We start from the raw sequence: 16,648 nt of genomic DNA, 5'->3' as shown, positions 1-16,648 counted from the left end.
CCCTCCCGTGACACCTCCTCCTCTCCCGCAGGTGCTTGGCGAAGCCCTGCAGGATTGCCACGCTCCTCCACCACCACCACGCCATTGTGCTGCTGCTGGATGGAGTCTTCCTCAACCTCTCCCTCTCTCCTTGCTGGATCAAGGCATGGGAGACGTCACCGGGCTGTACGTGTGTTGAACGCGGAGGTGCCGTCCGTTCGGCACTAGGATCTCCGGTGATTTGGATCACGACGAGTACGACTCCTTCAACCCCGTTCTCTTGAACGCTTCCGCTTAGCAATCTACAAGGGTATGTAGATGCACTCTCCTTCCCCTCGTTGCTGGTTCCTCCATAGATAGATCTTGGTGACACGTAGGAAAATTTTGAATTTCTGCTACGTTCCCCAAGAGTGGCATCATGAGCTAGGTCTATTGCGCAGATTCTTTGCACGAGTAGAACACAAAGTAGTTGTGGGCGTTGATTTTGTTCAATATGCTTACCGTTACTAGTCCAATCTTGTTTCGACGGTATTGTGGGATGAAGCGGCCCGGACCGACCTTACACGTACTCTTACGTGAGACAGGTTCCACTGACTGACATGCACTTGGTGCATAAGGTGGCTAGCGGGTGCCAGTCTCTACCACTTTAGTCGGAACGGATTCGATGAAAAGGGTCCTTATGAAGGGTAAATAGAAATTGACATATCACGTTGTGGTTTTGCATAGGTAAGAAACGTTCTTGCTAGAAACCCATAGCAGCCACGTAAAGCATGCAAACAACAATTAGAGGACGTCTAACTTGTTTTTGCAGGGTATGCTATGTGATGTGATATGGCCAAGAAGAATGTGATGAATGATATGTGATGTATGAGATTGATCATGTTCTTGTAATAGGAATCACGACTTGCATGTCGATGAGTATGACAACCGGCAGGAGCCATAGGAGTTGTCTTTATTTATTGTATGACCTGCGTGTCATTGAACAACTCCATGTAATTACTTTACTTTATTGCTAACCGGTAGCCATAGTAGTAGAAGTAATAAGTTGGCGAGACAACTTCATGGAGACACGATGATGGAGATCATGGTGTCATGCCAGTGACGACGATGCTCATGGAGCCCCGAAGATGGAGATCAAAAGGAGCAAAATGGTATTGGCCATATCATGTCACTATTTGATTGCATGTGATGTTTATCATGTTTATGCATCTTATTTGCTTAGAACGACAGTAGTAAATAAGATGATCCCTCATTAAAATTTCAAGAAAGTGTTCCCCCTAATTGTGCACCGTTGCGAAAGTTCGTCGTTTCGAAGCACCACGTGATGATCGGGTGTGATAGATTCTTACGTTCACATACAACGGGTGTAAGCCAGATTTACACACGCGAAACACTTAGGTTAACTTGATGAGCCTAGCATGTACAGACATGGCCTCGGAACACAAGAGACCGAAAGGTCGAGCATGAGTCGTATGGAAGATACGATCAACATGAAGATGTTCACCGATGATGACTAGTCCGTCTCACGTGATGATCGGACACGGCCTAGTTGACTCGGATCATGTAATCACTTAGATGACTAGAGGGATATCTGTCTGAGTGGGAGTTCATAAGATGAACTTAATTATCCTAAACATAGTCAAAAGACCCTTTGCAAATTATGTCATAGCTCGCGCTTTAGTTCTACTTTTTAGATATGTTCCTAGAGAAAATATAGTTGAAAGTTGATAGTAGCGATTATGCGATCAGTAGAAAGCTTATGTACTTAATGCACCGCTCAGTGTGCAGAACCCCAAACGTCGTCTGTGGATGTTGCGAACATCGGACATACACGTTTTGATAACTACGTGATAGTTCAGTTAAATTGTTTAGAGTAGAGGCACCAAAGACGTTTTCGAAACGTCGCGGAACATATGAGATGTTTCGAGGGCTGAAATTGGGATTTCAGGCTCGTTCCCACGTCAAGAGGTATAAGACCTCCGACGATTTTCTTAGCCGGCAAACTAAGGGAGAAAAGCTCAATCGTTAAGCTTGTGCTCAGATTGTCTGAGTGCAACAATCACTTGAATCGAGTGGGAGTTGATCTTCCAGATGAGATAGTGATGTTTCTCCAAAGTCATTGCCACCAAGCTGCTAGAGCTTCATGATGAACTATAACATATCAGGGATAGATATGATGATCCTTGAGGTATTCGCGATGTTTGGTACCGTGAAAGTAGAAATCAAGAAGGAGCATCAATTGTTGATGGTTGGTGAAACCACTAGTTTCAAGAAGGGCAAGGGCAAGAAGGGATACTTCATGAAACGGCAAATCAGCTGCTGCTCTAGTGAAGAAACCCAAGGTTGAACCCAAACCCGAGACTAAGTGCTTCTGTAATAAGGGGAACAGCCACTGGAGCAGCATTACCCTAGATACTTGGTAGATGAGAAGGCTGGCAAGGTCGATAGAAGTATATTGGATATACATTATGTTAATGTGTACTTTACTAGTACTCCTAGTAGCACCAGGGTATTAAGATACCGGTTCAGTTGCTAAGTGTTAGTAACTCGAAATAAAAGAACTACGGAATAAACGGAGACTAGCTAAAGGTGAGCTGACGATATGTGTTGGAAGTGTTTCCAAGTTTGATGTGATCAAACATCGCACGCTCCCTCTACCATCAAGATTAGTATTAAACCTGAATAATTGTCATTTGGTGTTTGCGTTGAGCATAGACATGATTGGATTATGTCTATCGCAATACGGTTATTCATTAAAGGAGAATAATGGTTACTCTGTTTATTTGAATAATACCTTCAATGGTATTGCACCTAATAGGAATGGTTTATTGAATCTCGATCGTAGTGATACACATTTTCATGCCAAAAGATATAAGATAGTAATGATAGTACCACTTACTTGTGGCACTACCATGTAAGTCATATTGGTGTAAAACGCATGAAGAAGCTCCATGTTGATGGATCTTTGGACTCACTCGTTTTTGAAAAGTTTGAGACATGCAAACCATGTCTATTGGTGTATACGCATGAAGAAACTCCATGCAGATGGATCGTTTGGACTCACTTGATTTTGAATCACTTGAGATATGCAAATCATACCACATAGGCAAGATGACTGAAAAGCCTCGGTTTCAGTAAGATGGAACAAGATAGCAACTTGTTGGAAGTAACACACTTTGATGTGTGCAGTCCAATGAGTGCTGAGGCATGCAGTGAATATCTTATGTTTTACTTCACGGATGATTTAAGTAGATATTGTATATTTACTTGATGAAACACAAGTCTGAATTATTGAAGGGTTCAAGTAATTTCAGAGTGAAGTTGAAGGTCATTGTGACAAGAGGATAAAATGTCTATGATATGATCATAGAGATGAGTATCTGAGTTACGAGCTTTGGCACACAATTAAGACATTGTGGAAATTGTTTCAAAATTAATACCACCTGGAACACCATAGTGTGATGGTGTGTCCGAACATCATAGTTGCACCCTATTGGATATGGTGCGTACCATGATATCTCTTATCGAATTACCACTATCGTTCATGGGTTAGGCATTAGAGACAAGCGCACTCACTTTAATAGGGCACCACGTAATTCCGTTGAGACGACACCGAACTATGGTTTGGAGAAACCTAAGTTGTTGTTTCTTAAAAGTTTGGGGCTACGACGCTTATGTGAAAAAGTTTCAGGTTGATAAGCTCGAACCCAAAGCGGATAAAATGCATCTTCATAGGATACCCAAAACAGTTGGGTATACCTCCTAATTCAGATTCGAAAGCAATAGGGATTGTTTCTTGAATCGGATCCTTTCTCGAGGAAAGGTTTGTCTCGATAATTGAGTGGGAGGATGGTGGAGACTTGATGAGGTTACTGAACCATCACTTCAACTAGTGTGTAGCAGGGCACAGGAAGTTGTTCCCATGGCGCCTACACCAATTGAAGTAGAAGCTTATGATAGTGATCATGAAGTTTCGGATCAAGTCACTACCATACCTCGTAGGGCGACAAGGATGCGTACTACTTTAGAGTGGTACGCAATCCTGTCTTAGAGGTCATGTTGCTAGACAACAATGAACCTACGAGCTATAGAGAAGCGATGGTGGGCCCGGATTCCGACGAATGGCTCGAGGCCATAAAATCCGAGAAAGGATCCATGACTTTGGAAGAACTACTTGATGGTCGTAAGGCTATTGGGTACAGATGGATTTTAGAAGAAGACAGACAATGATGGTAAGTATCACCATTAATAAAGCTCGACTTGTCGTTAAGATGTTTTCCGACAAGTTCAAGGAGTTGACTACGATGAGACTTTCTCACTCGTAGCGATGCTAAGAATCTGTTGGGATTATATTAGCAATTACTGCATGATTTATGAAATCTTGCAGATAGGATGTCAAAACATTGTTTCCTCGACGTTATACTTGAGGAAAGGTTGTATGTGATACAACCAGAAGGTTTTGTCAATCCTGAAAGACGCTAACAAATATGCAAAGCTCCAGCAATCCTTCTAAGGACTGGAGTAAGCATCTCGGAGTTGGAATGTACGCTTTGATGAGATGATCAAAGAATTTTGGGTTTATACAAAGTTTATGAGAAACTTGTATTTCCAAAGAAGTGAGTGGGAGCACTATAGCATTTCTGATGAGTATATGTTGTTGACATATTGTTGATCGGAAATGATGTAGAATTTCTGGAAAGCATATAGGGTTATTTGAAAAGTGTTTTTCAATGGAAGACCTGGATTAAGCTACTTGAACATTGAGCATCAAGATCTATGAGGATAGATCAAAAATGCTTAATAGTACTTTCAAATGAGCACATACCTTGACATGATCTTGAAGGTGTTCAAGATGGATCAGTCAAAGAAGGAGTTCTTGCCTGAGTTGTAAGGTATGAAGTTAAGAGTTAAAGCTCGACCACGGCAGAAGAGAGACAAAGGACGAAGGTCGTTCCCTATGCTTCAGACGTAGGGTCTATAGTATGCTATGTTGTGTACCGCACCGGAAGTGTGTCTTGCCATGAGTCAGTCAAGGGGTACAAGAATGATCCAGAAATGGGGATCATTGGACGGCGGTCAAAAATTGTCCTTGGAGTAAATAAGGACATGTTTCTCGATTATGGAGGTGATAAAGAGTTCGGCGTAAAGGGTTACGTCGATGCAAGCTTTAACACCTATCTGAATGACTCTGAGTAGCAAACCGGATACGTATAGTGGAGCAACCATTTGGAATAGCTCCAAGTGGAGCGTGGAAGTAGCATTTACAATATGACACAGAGAATTGCGAAGTACATACAGATCTGAATGTTGCAGACCCGTTGACTAAAATCTCTCTCACAAGCAAAACATGATCAAACCCTAGAACTCATTGAGTCTTAATCACATGATGATGTGAACTAGTTTAGCGACACTAGTAAACTCTTTGGATGTTGGTTACATGACGATGTGACCTGTGAGTGTTAATCACATGGCGATGTGAACTAGATTATTGACTCTAGTGCAAGTGGGAGACTGTTGGAAATATGCCCTAGAGGCAATAATAAATTAGTTATTATTATTATATTTCCTTGTTCATGATAATCGTTTATTATCCATGCTATAATTGTATTGATAGGAAACTCAGATACATGTGTGGGTACATAGACAACACCATGTCCCTAGTAAACCTCTAGTTGACTAGCTCGTTGATCAATAGATGGTTACGGTTTCCTGACCATGGACATTGGATGTCGTTGATAACGGGATCACATCATTAGGAGAATGATGTGATGGACAAGACCCAATCCTAAGCCTAGCACAAAGATCGTAGTTCGTATGCTAAAACTTTTCTAATGTCAAGTATCATTTCCTTAGACCATGAGATTCTGCAACTCCCGGATACTGTAGGAATGCTTTGGGTGTACCAAACGTCACAACGTAACTGGGTGGCTATAAAGGTGCACTACAGGTATCTCTGAAAGTGTCTGTTGGGTTGGCACGAATCGAGACTGGGATTTGTCACTCCGGTTAACAGAGAGGTATCTTTGGGCCCACTCGGTAGGACATCATCATAATGTGCACAATGTGACCAAGGGGTTGATCACGGGATGATGTGTTACGGAACGAGTAAAGAGACTTGCCGGTAACGAGATTGAACAAGGTATCGGGATACCGACGATCGAATCTCGGGCAAGTACAATACCGCTAGACAAAGGGAATTGTATACGGGATTGATTGAATCCTTGACATCGTGGTTCATCCAATGAGATCATCGTGGAACATGTGGGAGCCAACATGGGTATCCAGATCCCGCTATTGGTTATTGACCGGAGAACGTCTCGGTCATGTCTGCATGATTCCCGAACCCGTAGGGTCTACACACTTAAGGTTCGATGACGCTAGGGTTATAAAGGAAGTTTGTATGTGGTTACCGAATGTTGTTCGGAGTCCCGGATGAGATCCCGGACGTCACGAGGAGTTCCGGAATGGTCCAGAGGTAAAGAATTATATATGGGAAGTCCTGTTTTGATCACCGGAAAAGTTTTGGGTTTTATCGGTAATGTACCGGGACCACCGGGAGGGTCCCGGGGGTCCACCAAGTGGGGCCACCATCCTCGGAGGGCTGCATGGGCCAAGTGTGGGAGGGGACCAGCCCCAAGTGGGCTGGTGCGCCCCCCCAAGACGCCCATGCGCCAAGAGATAAGGGAAAGGGAGAGTCCTAAAGGGGGAAGGCACCTCCTAGGTGCCTTAGGGAGGATGGACTCCTCCCTGGCCGCACCCTTCCTTGGAGGAAGGGCCAAGGCTGCGCCCCCCCTCTCCCTTGCCCCTATATATAGTGGAGGGGAGGAAGGGCAGCCGCACCTGAGTCCCTGGCGCCTCCCTCCCTCCCGTGACACCTCCTCCTCTCCCGCAGGTGCTTGGCGAAGCCCTGCAGGATTGCCACGCTCCTCCACCACCACCACGCCGTTGTGCTTCTGCTGGATGGAGTCTTCCTCAACCTCTCCCTCTCTCCTTGCTGGATCAAGGCATGGGAGACGTCACCGGCCTGTACGTGTGTTGAACGCGGAGGTGCCGTCCGTTCGGCACTAGGATCTCCGGTGATTTGGATCACGACGAGTACGACTCCTTCAACCCCGTTCTCTTGAACGCTTCCGCTTAGCGATCTACAAGGGTATGTAGATGCACTCTCCTTCCCCTCGTTGCTGGTTTCTCCATAGATAGATCTTGGTGACACGTAGGAAAATTTTGAATTTCTGCTACGTTCCCCAACAAACACTTCAAAGTCTTCTATCTTTTTTAGTAAGGGGTGCCCAAACAATATCAAAGATGACATCAAAAACATTCTTAATGTCCCTAATGAATCTTTGAATGAAAAGTACCTAGGGATGCCTTCTGATATAGGTACATCAAAGAATGGGGTCTTTAAGTACCTGAAAGACAGGTTATGGAGTAAGGTGAAGGGATGGATGGAAAAGTGTTTATCTTCTCAAGGGAAGGAAGTTTTGGTGAAATCAGTGGCACAATCAGTACCAGTTTTCTCAATGTCATGTTTCAAGTTACCAAGTGGACTTTGCGAACACTTAAACAAGCTGATAAGACAATTTTGGTGGGGCAGCAAAGAGGGCAAAAGGAAACCAGCTTGGGTTTCCTAGAAGGCCATGACCCAGCCAAAATTTATGGGAGGGCTAGGGTTTCGGGATTTCGAGCTCTTCAACCTAGCTCTCTTGGCAAGACAGTCCTGGAGACTACTGCAGCAACCAGAGTCTTTGTGTGCGAGAATATTGAAGGCAGTTTACTATCCTCAAACCACAATCCTAGATGTCGAACTAGGTAATAGGCCATCACAGGTATGGCGAGCGATTATGGAGGGGAGAGATGTCCTTAAGCAAGGGATCATAAGGAGAATTGGGGATGGCTCAACAACAAGAATTTGGACAGATAATTGGATTCCTAGGATCGCTTCGATGAGACCTTTTGCATGTCTCTCACTGAACCCTCCTCTGTTCGTAAGTGAGTTGATCAATTCACATAATGCAACATGGAATAAAGATGCCTTGGAAGCAAACTTTATCGCGGCAGTCACATTGGCAATCTTGGCGATACCGGTTTGTACAAGGCAGATGGACGATCACTGGGCTTGGAACTTCAAAAGGAACAGAATTTTTTCGGTAAGATCTGCTTACCGAATGCTTGCTGACACAAAACGAAGGAGGGAGGACTGGTTAGAAGGACGGTCGGGGTCCTCTGATATCGAAACTGAAGCAAAGTCATGGGAGACATTGTGGTCTGTCCAAGTCCCGGGGAAGATTCGACATTTTTTGTGGAGACTGTCCAAGCTATCAATCCCAACAGAGGATGTAAGGCATGCTAGAAAGATGGTGGATGATGACAAGTGCCAGCTTTGTGGGGTGAGAGATTCATGGCGACATTCTTTGTTCGAATGCTCAGTGGCAAGGTGTGTTTGGGCTCTGGTAGATGAAAACATTATTGATTTCTTACAGTCGTCGGCAGAGCCAAATGCCAGGGTATGGTTATTCTCAGCTTTTGATCATCTACCTCGAGACAGTCTAGTGTTGATGGTGGTGACCATGTGGGCAATATGGTGGGCACGGCGAAGGGCAATCCATGAGGGTGAAATGCAAAGCCCACACGCAACTCATGCTTTTGTCAGGAGCTTCTTAGCGGAACTGGCAATCATTCAAGCGGGAACGGCGAAACCAAGTGAGGAGTGACAGGCAGGTGCGGTACCTGCTGTTGGCCAAGGATGGAGGGCGCCTGAACCGGAGACTGTGAAAATTCAAGTTGACGGGGCAGTCTCAAAAAACAGAAGAAGAGGGGCGGCAGCTACCATCGGCAGGAACCATGAAGGACTCTTCCTGGGATCTTCGGCAATGGTATTTGATGAAATAACCGATCCACCAATGTTAGAAGCTTTAGCCTGCCGCGAGGCTCTTGCTCTAGCGCAGGATCTTTATGCAGATCACATTGTTATTGCATGTGACTGTAAAACTGTCGTGGAAGAAATCAAGTCGGGGTCAGAAGGAAGATATAGCAATATTATCAAGGATACAAGCCCAAGCGAGACTTTTTGTTTGATGTGACTTCATCTTTGAAGGTCGAAAGGGAAATGTAGATGCTCATAATTTAGCAAAGTTTTCAACTTCTTTAGATCAGGGGCGCCACGTGTGGCTGGGACTACCCCATGATCCCTTTGTTATTCCTGTAAACCGAGTCAATATGCAATAAAGTCGGGTTTACCACTCAAAAAAAATATGACGCTCTTTGCGTCAAGTTGCTGGTGTTTCGCACAGAGCCTCCACTTGGCGAGCTTGTTGGGCCGTTTTCTGTTTCACTAGCGAGCGAGCGAGAACTCAGTGTGTATGTTCCCTTCCCTTCTGTCTAAAAAAGAAATACCACGGTTGCAGGGATTCGAACCCAGGACCTTACACTATACGAAAAGTGGTACTACCAGTTGAGCCATCAGTCGTTAATGATTCTTCAGCAGCGCTAAGCTTAAAGAACCAAACACGCAACGCAGTTCAAAATATATATCTTGAATTTCAAAAGCATTGTTATTAAAAAAACGAAGGGATCTGTGACACACAAGCAAATTGCTGATTTGCAACAAAAAAAAACGAAATGTTTGCAAAAACCAGGAAGATTTTTTTGAAACGGGAACTTTTTTAAATTCCAAGACAGAAATTGGAAACGCGAACATATTTGAAAAATGTGAAAACAAGAACATTTTCTGAAAATTTTAAACTGAACAATTTTCAAAACTCCTGAAAAAATGAAAACATGCACATTTTTGAAAATTGCGAGCAATTTTTGGAAACGAGAACATTTTTGAACTGCCCAATTTTTTTTGAAATTTGTGAACAAAAAGTTGAAACTGAACAATTTCAAAACTCCTGAAAAAAATGAAAACATGCGCATTTTTCAATTTTGTGAACAAATTTTGAAAGCGGGAACATGTTTTAAACCGCCTGAACATTTTTTGAAATTTGTGAACAAAAATTTGATACGGAACGATTTCGAAACACCTGAAAAAATTAAAACGTACACATTTTTTAAAATTCCGAAGAATTTTTTGAAAACGGGAACATGTTTTGAACCGCCCGAACATTTTTTGAAATTTGTGAACAAGAATTTGGAACTGAACAATTTCGAAACTCAAAAGTGAGAGTGTGCACACTTTTCTGAATTTTTTTTGAACAATTTTCAAAAATGGGAACATTTTTTGAAATTCCTGGGCAATTTTTGAACAAATTTTGAAAGCGGAAACATATCTCTTAAACTGAACATTTTTTAGTTTGTGAATAAAATTTGAAAAGACGAACACTTTTTAAAATTATAAAAATTTATAAACTAAAATTTGAAAACAGGAACATTTTTTTTGCCTAGGCGAACAAAAAATTTGAAACTGCAGAAAATGATTTTGAAAAACATGAAACTTTTTTGAAGTTGCGAACAAATTATGAAATTCTGAACAAAGTTTTAAACCACGAACATTTTTTGAATTTTGAACAAATATTTAAAATGGGACATTTCATGAAATTATGAACATTTTTTGAAACAAAGCGAACAAATTTTGCAAGTTATGGACAAAATTTGAAAACAGGAACATTTTATGTAAAAATAAAAAAAATTGTAAAATGCGAACATTATTTAAAAAGAAAAAGAAATCTGAGAAAGAAAATGAAAATATAAAGAAAAGAAAATCAGAGAAAAAGAAACAAGTAGAGAAAATAAACAGAAAAAGGAAACAAGGAGAGAAAAGGAAAAAATAAATAGAAAAAAACTGAAAAGAAAGAAATCCGGTTCAGGAACCTTCTAGAAGGTTCCCAAAACCGTAAAAGAACCGGCTGGGAACCTTCAGAAGGTTCTCCAAACCGGGAACGCTGAAAACGCGCAGACGGGCGGGCCCAAAACCGAACGATCGTCTGATCGCCTGTGCCAAGTAGCGTCTGTTTGCCGCAGAGAGCGACAAATAGGGAGTTCCGTTGTGCCAGGCTGCTCTTGCGCTGCCGTGCTAGTCCTCTCGTCAACCATGATGGGTGCATAGAGTTATACTATATAATAAAAAATTCAAAAAAAAGAATTAAAAAAGGTGAAGATTCATGTCTTTCTCCATAAAAATGGCAAATATCTATGGGGTTTACACGCTAGAGCATCATACCTTGTATTTGCAAATCATTGGTTACGAGGTACGTCTTATAAAGGTCACACCCATCTTTTCTGGTGGTGTGAAGTGACATATTACATGTGTGACACTTTTCACAATCTAGGATTTTTTTACTTTTTTGTATATTTAATTTTTTAAAATGTTTTATCTCTTGAACCGTGCATCCAATACATAAAGCGTTACAACCGTTGGGTTTTTCGTGTTGAGAGCTTCAAAACTAAATCTCATGTTAATAGTTTTGGATGATTTTTTTCCAAAAAAAATGAAAAGAAAAAAATCAGAAACAAAAGAACAGAAAAACATGAAAAACATGAAAAGAAACGGAAACAGAAATCCAGAAGCAAAGAGTGTTTTCCCTTTTTTTAGGATACATTTTTTGAAAAGCAAGACGTGCTTGCGTGAAGCACGTTTGTGCTTCACACATCTATGCTTCTCACTTTGGGGAAGCACAATTGTACTTTTTTCACATGATGTGCTTCACGCGAGGAAAACAGAAAAATAAACTTTTCACAAAAACCTAAGAAAAAACAGAAAAATCCAAAACCTCGGAGAGTTCCAAAAAACCAAGGAAGAGCTCTGCCTGCATCTACCACTACACATGTCCCATCTGAACTTCGTGAGATACGCCATGCTAGAACACCCGCGCATTAAAAAATGGCAGGATTCTCGCCCAATCAAGACGACAGGTTTATGTGGACTCCGGCGGCGATCGCTAGAGGATGTAGAAACCCTAGTGAACAGGGGACGGGTTACTGCCTACGCAAAACCTCCGCACCTCAAATGCTCCGTTAGATGGGCTAGGCCCATCGCACAGGGTAGACATGCATATGACCAGATCTTGCACATGTACACACATTTTTCCTTCACTTTTTTAACGTTTAATAATTTTAGAAATTTTTATATATAGATAAACATTACAAAAATTTATATATGTATTTTCAAATTTATTCATCCAGCCTAAAAAATGTTCACGATATTTACAAAGATGTTCATATCATTCGACACATTTTTTAGATGTTTAATAATTGTCCATGACATTTAAAGCAAACATGCTTCGCAATTGGCGAAAATGTTGATGACCTACGAAACATGTCTGTAGCATTGAAGTTTTTTTTTCCTAATATAATTTTTTTCGAATGCTTTAGAAATGTCTGTGTAAAATGTAAAATGTTCAAACATATATTATAATATAGGTTAATGTTTATTTTAAAAATAAAATGTTTAACATGTATTAGAAATGTTCAACTTGTATTTAAAAATGTAAAACATTTGGAAAATATTCATGAAATGTACAAAATTGTTCGTAGATGATTTAAAAAATGTTCATGACACATAACATAAAATATTTGTCCCATCTTAAAAATTGTTCATATCATTTAACAAATGTTCAGATAAATGAAAAATATTGCTTGCACAATTGGTAAAGAATGTTCATGACAAAATTATCGTAGACTAAAACTAGAAGGACTAAAATAAAAATCATGAATTTGAAATAGGTAAAATAAAAAGAAACAAAAAATTGATAGAAAGAGGTAAAAGGAAAAAAAGTAAAAAAGAATAAAAAGAAACAGACAAACAGAATAAGGAAAAGATAGAAATAAAAGAAATAAAAAAACCAGTCAAAATTCCTAAAACTAATGCATATTCGAAGTGTAAGGTAGAAGCTTCTTAAACCACTCGCAAAGAACCCTTTGTTGGCTCGTTGCACTCAGGCGAGCACAACATCCATCTCGCAACAAGGGGGATATAGCAATTGCGGCTACAAGCGAGACCCAAAAAAAACCTATTCAACGCGTTAAGTTTTTCTTTTTGAGACAATTCAACGCTTAAGTGTTAGTTGGTGCTTCAATGCACAGGGGTCACGCGACATGGGTCGGCCCATGACCTGCCATGTAGCGCTAGCTCACTCACTCATTCTTTTTGCTCGCTTGTTCATTTTTCTTTCCTTTTGCTAGCTACAGTGAAAAAAAAGTTTACAGGTTCAGGGAAAGAACCGATTGCTGTTTTTAAAGTTCAGGAATTAAAAAAATATCAAGATTTGAAAACATTCATGAATTTAGAAAAGTTCATGAATTTGAAATCTTTTGCAAATTTTAAAATATGAATTTGAAAAAAGTTCGAGAATTTTAAAAATAGTGATTCTTAAAAAAATCATGGAATCAAAAGAAATTCATGAATTTGGGAAAAATAGCAATATTTATATAGTTCGCATGTTTGAAAAAATGTTAACGACCTTGAAAAAAGTTCACAATTTTGGAACAAGCTGTAGTTTTAGAAAAAAAGAATTTGAAATATATTTTCATGAATTTATAAAACGATCATTTAAAATTTTAAAATTTGTATGTTTTATAAAGTGAAACAAAATAAAAAGGTAAAAAAAGAAAATAAAGGAAACATGAAAGAACCAAACAAAACCGAGTGAAAACTAGAAATAAACACTACAATTATAAAAAGGAAAAGGAGAATCAAACCTGAAGGAGGAGGCAAGGCCCCCTCAATGTGTATTGGACTATTCATTAGGGAACCACCAATTTATCCGATTAGACCTCCCGCGGGGTAGTGGAAGCTACCTAAAACCCTGTGGAAGTTTAGCGAACTACTTGTGGCTATAAGCGCCAAATAGGAATCGCGGCTCCAGGCATCCAAAAGAAAACAAGGCGTGTAATTTTGCATTGCTAGTTTAGATCCTAGTTTTCTTTGGTGTACAAGCAGATGAAATGAATCTTTATTTTTTGCCTCTCTAAGGCTTCATACTGCATTCTCGAAATATAAAGGCTTCCTACTCCATGTTAAAATATTTATTTACACACCTACAGTTACCACATTTAAAACGAGATCTTTCTCAAAACAACTAGTACTACTTTCAACTCGTGAGCATGCCTTTTCTTGATTAGTCAAAGCAACCGCGTGCGCATGCTGCCCTATCCACAGACATCCCGTATTCTGAGAACTTCCCAGCACTTCATATTCTATTTCTTTTTGACGCTCACGCATCTGCGCCCCCCACTATATAATCATTTTCTGACAAGACATTTTGATCTTCCACGGTGACAAGTACTACTGAGTTTTGTATCTTATGGACGGCATCATCTCCACTTTGATGTCCAGTGCACCCTTTGCTAAATTGTTCTGCCTTATATACGCGGAAACTTCCTTGTGCAAGCATACAAAAATTGATGGTTTTTTTTGCGAGGGTACACAAATTGATGTTGAAGGAGCTAAGGTGGTGAATGACGCTGGGCGGATCGATTCCTCCAAGAGAAAGAATGGATCACGACTCTGACATGCCAAATCGTAGTACTTCCTCCGTTCACTTTTATAAGACATTTTAGACTATTCAAACAGTACCCAAAAAAGTTCAAAGCTAGCTGTCCAAAATGTCTTATAGAAACAAACGGAGGGAGTAGTAGTAATATACTAGTACCTTTGTTCCTAAGTATAAAACGTTTTGGCAGTTTAAGATGAAATCTTATGTTGAATTTGTTGTTAAAAAAGAATCTTATGTGGAATTATTGTTACCGTACGAGTAAAATACACTACTAATCTATAAACTATGTACAATTTAGAGAGAAGGTAGGTACATGTCATCGGTGGAGTTTTTTTTTAACATCAGTACAACACAAGCGCTCATATACATCATCTTGAGATTTAAGAAGTCACCGTAGGCGCCTCGTCGTCGACGGAAACGTCTTCTCCCACTGAATGCGCATCGCCGGAAATCCTGAAATAAATCTAGGAATAAATGCAAGCATCGGGATTTGAACTCTGGTGGGCTGGGGATACCACAGTCCCTCTAACCATCCAACCACAGGTTGGTTCGCTGTCATTGGTGGAGTTGACATGTAAACGACCGCGGGACGCGGGACGTATTGAAGTATACTTACAAGAGACGGACAACAATGATTTTTAATTGGTTTGGCCACAACTATCCAATTGATTGGTGAAATGGGCGTAAACGTTCGCCGAACAACGGATCAAAATTATACTGAAAGAGACAACGGGGATGATTTTTAACTGGGTTTTGCCACAATCACCCGAATGGGGGTAAATGACCGCTTACAACGAATCGAAGTATAATGATAAGGGACGCAATACGGGACGTAATCTCGTTGAGAGATAGAACCATGAGCATCTTTAAGATGCTCAATCCCAATCAATCTATCAACACAAGGCAAGCTTTTCTCAAGACATTTATTTTGAATTATAGACGGGTTTTGTTTCCGTGACATGATGGATTGTTGAATTATAAATAGGCTTTAGCCCATATAATGAATAATTCTGGCAATTTCTCAAAGGCCCATGTGGGGTTTCATGACATGGTGGTCAGCTTAGTCCCATCCCGCTTGTGTGATGATAGTTCAGATACCCAACCGGCGACAACCTATATATATTGGAAGCGTTCGCAACTCTTACCACCATCATAACAAATTACATCTTCTCTATCTCGTTGGTACTGCTTCTGGCTAACTCCATCCTGACAACCACGTGCACGGTGTTCGAAAGAGCACGCACCGGGAACCCCATCCTTTGTGATCCTGCACCCAAAGAAGGGCGATAAGGTTTTCGAGGGAGCGTCTCGGTGCAAATGCTCATTATTATTCATCTACATTCATGACTTTAATTACTTCCTCGACCTCCCCCACCGACACCATGAGTGGCATGACTAATACGTCGATTTTGCATCATTATTTTTTACTGTTATTTATCTCGTTTCAGTGTCATATTTCACAATATGATGCAATTCTAATGCATTTTCTCTCCTAAACTGCAAGATACATCAAGAGATGAAGATTACCGGCAACTGAAAATCTGACCAGAAAAAGCAACATTAGAGATAGCAATTCTTCGGAGCTCAAATGATGATGGATTTTTGAAGAATTAATTAGGAATATAAGAAGAATTATGGAGCAAAAATATGCCAGAGGGGACCACGGCCTGTCAACATGGACAGGTGGCGTGGCCACCCCCCTAGCCGTGCCATATGTCCATGTGAGGCCGTGACGGCTCACCTCCCGATGTCCTTTGGGTATAAAATCCCATTTGCCCTAAAAGATCATAGAAATTTTTTGGGACTTCTCGCCACCGTCTCGAGGCGGAACCAGGACAGAGCACTTTTGCTCTCTACTACTTGTGAGCTGCGTTGAGATTTCCTCAAAGAGAAGAGGATGATGCAGTACATTAGAGATAAGTATTTCCTTCAGTTAAGAACCAAGGTTATCAATCCAGTAGGAGAACCACGCGAAACCTTGTTAACAACACCTACACACAAAAGAGCAAATACTTGCACCCAACGTGATCAAGGGGGTTCTTAATCCCCTCAGTGTTTATTTGTAAGGATCAAATCTGGTAGTGATAGTTATATAGATAGATAAAAATATAAAATAAAATAATGGTAAATAAATTGCAGCAAGGTATTTTTGGATTTTATATATGATAAAAGTAGACCCGGGGGCCATAGTTTTCAATAGAGGAATCTCTCTCGAACAAAAAGCGTAGGTGGGTAAA

Source organism: Triticum dicoccoides, chromosome 5B (assembly GCF_002162155.2).
Source record: "Triticum dicoccoides isolate Atlit2015 ecotype Zavitan chromosome 5B, WEW_v2.0, whole genome shotgun sequence".
Taxonomy (NCBI): domain Eukaryota; kingdom Viridiplantae; phylum Streptophyta; class Magnoliopsida; order Poales; family Poaceae; genus Triticum; species Triticum dicoccoides.
This window is presented reverse-complemented; position numbering follows the sequence as displayed.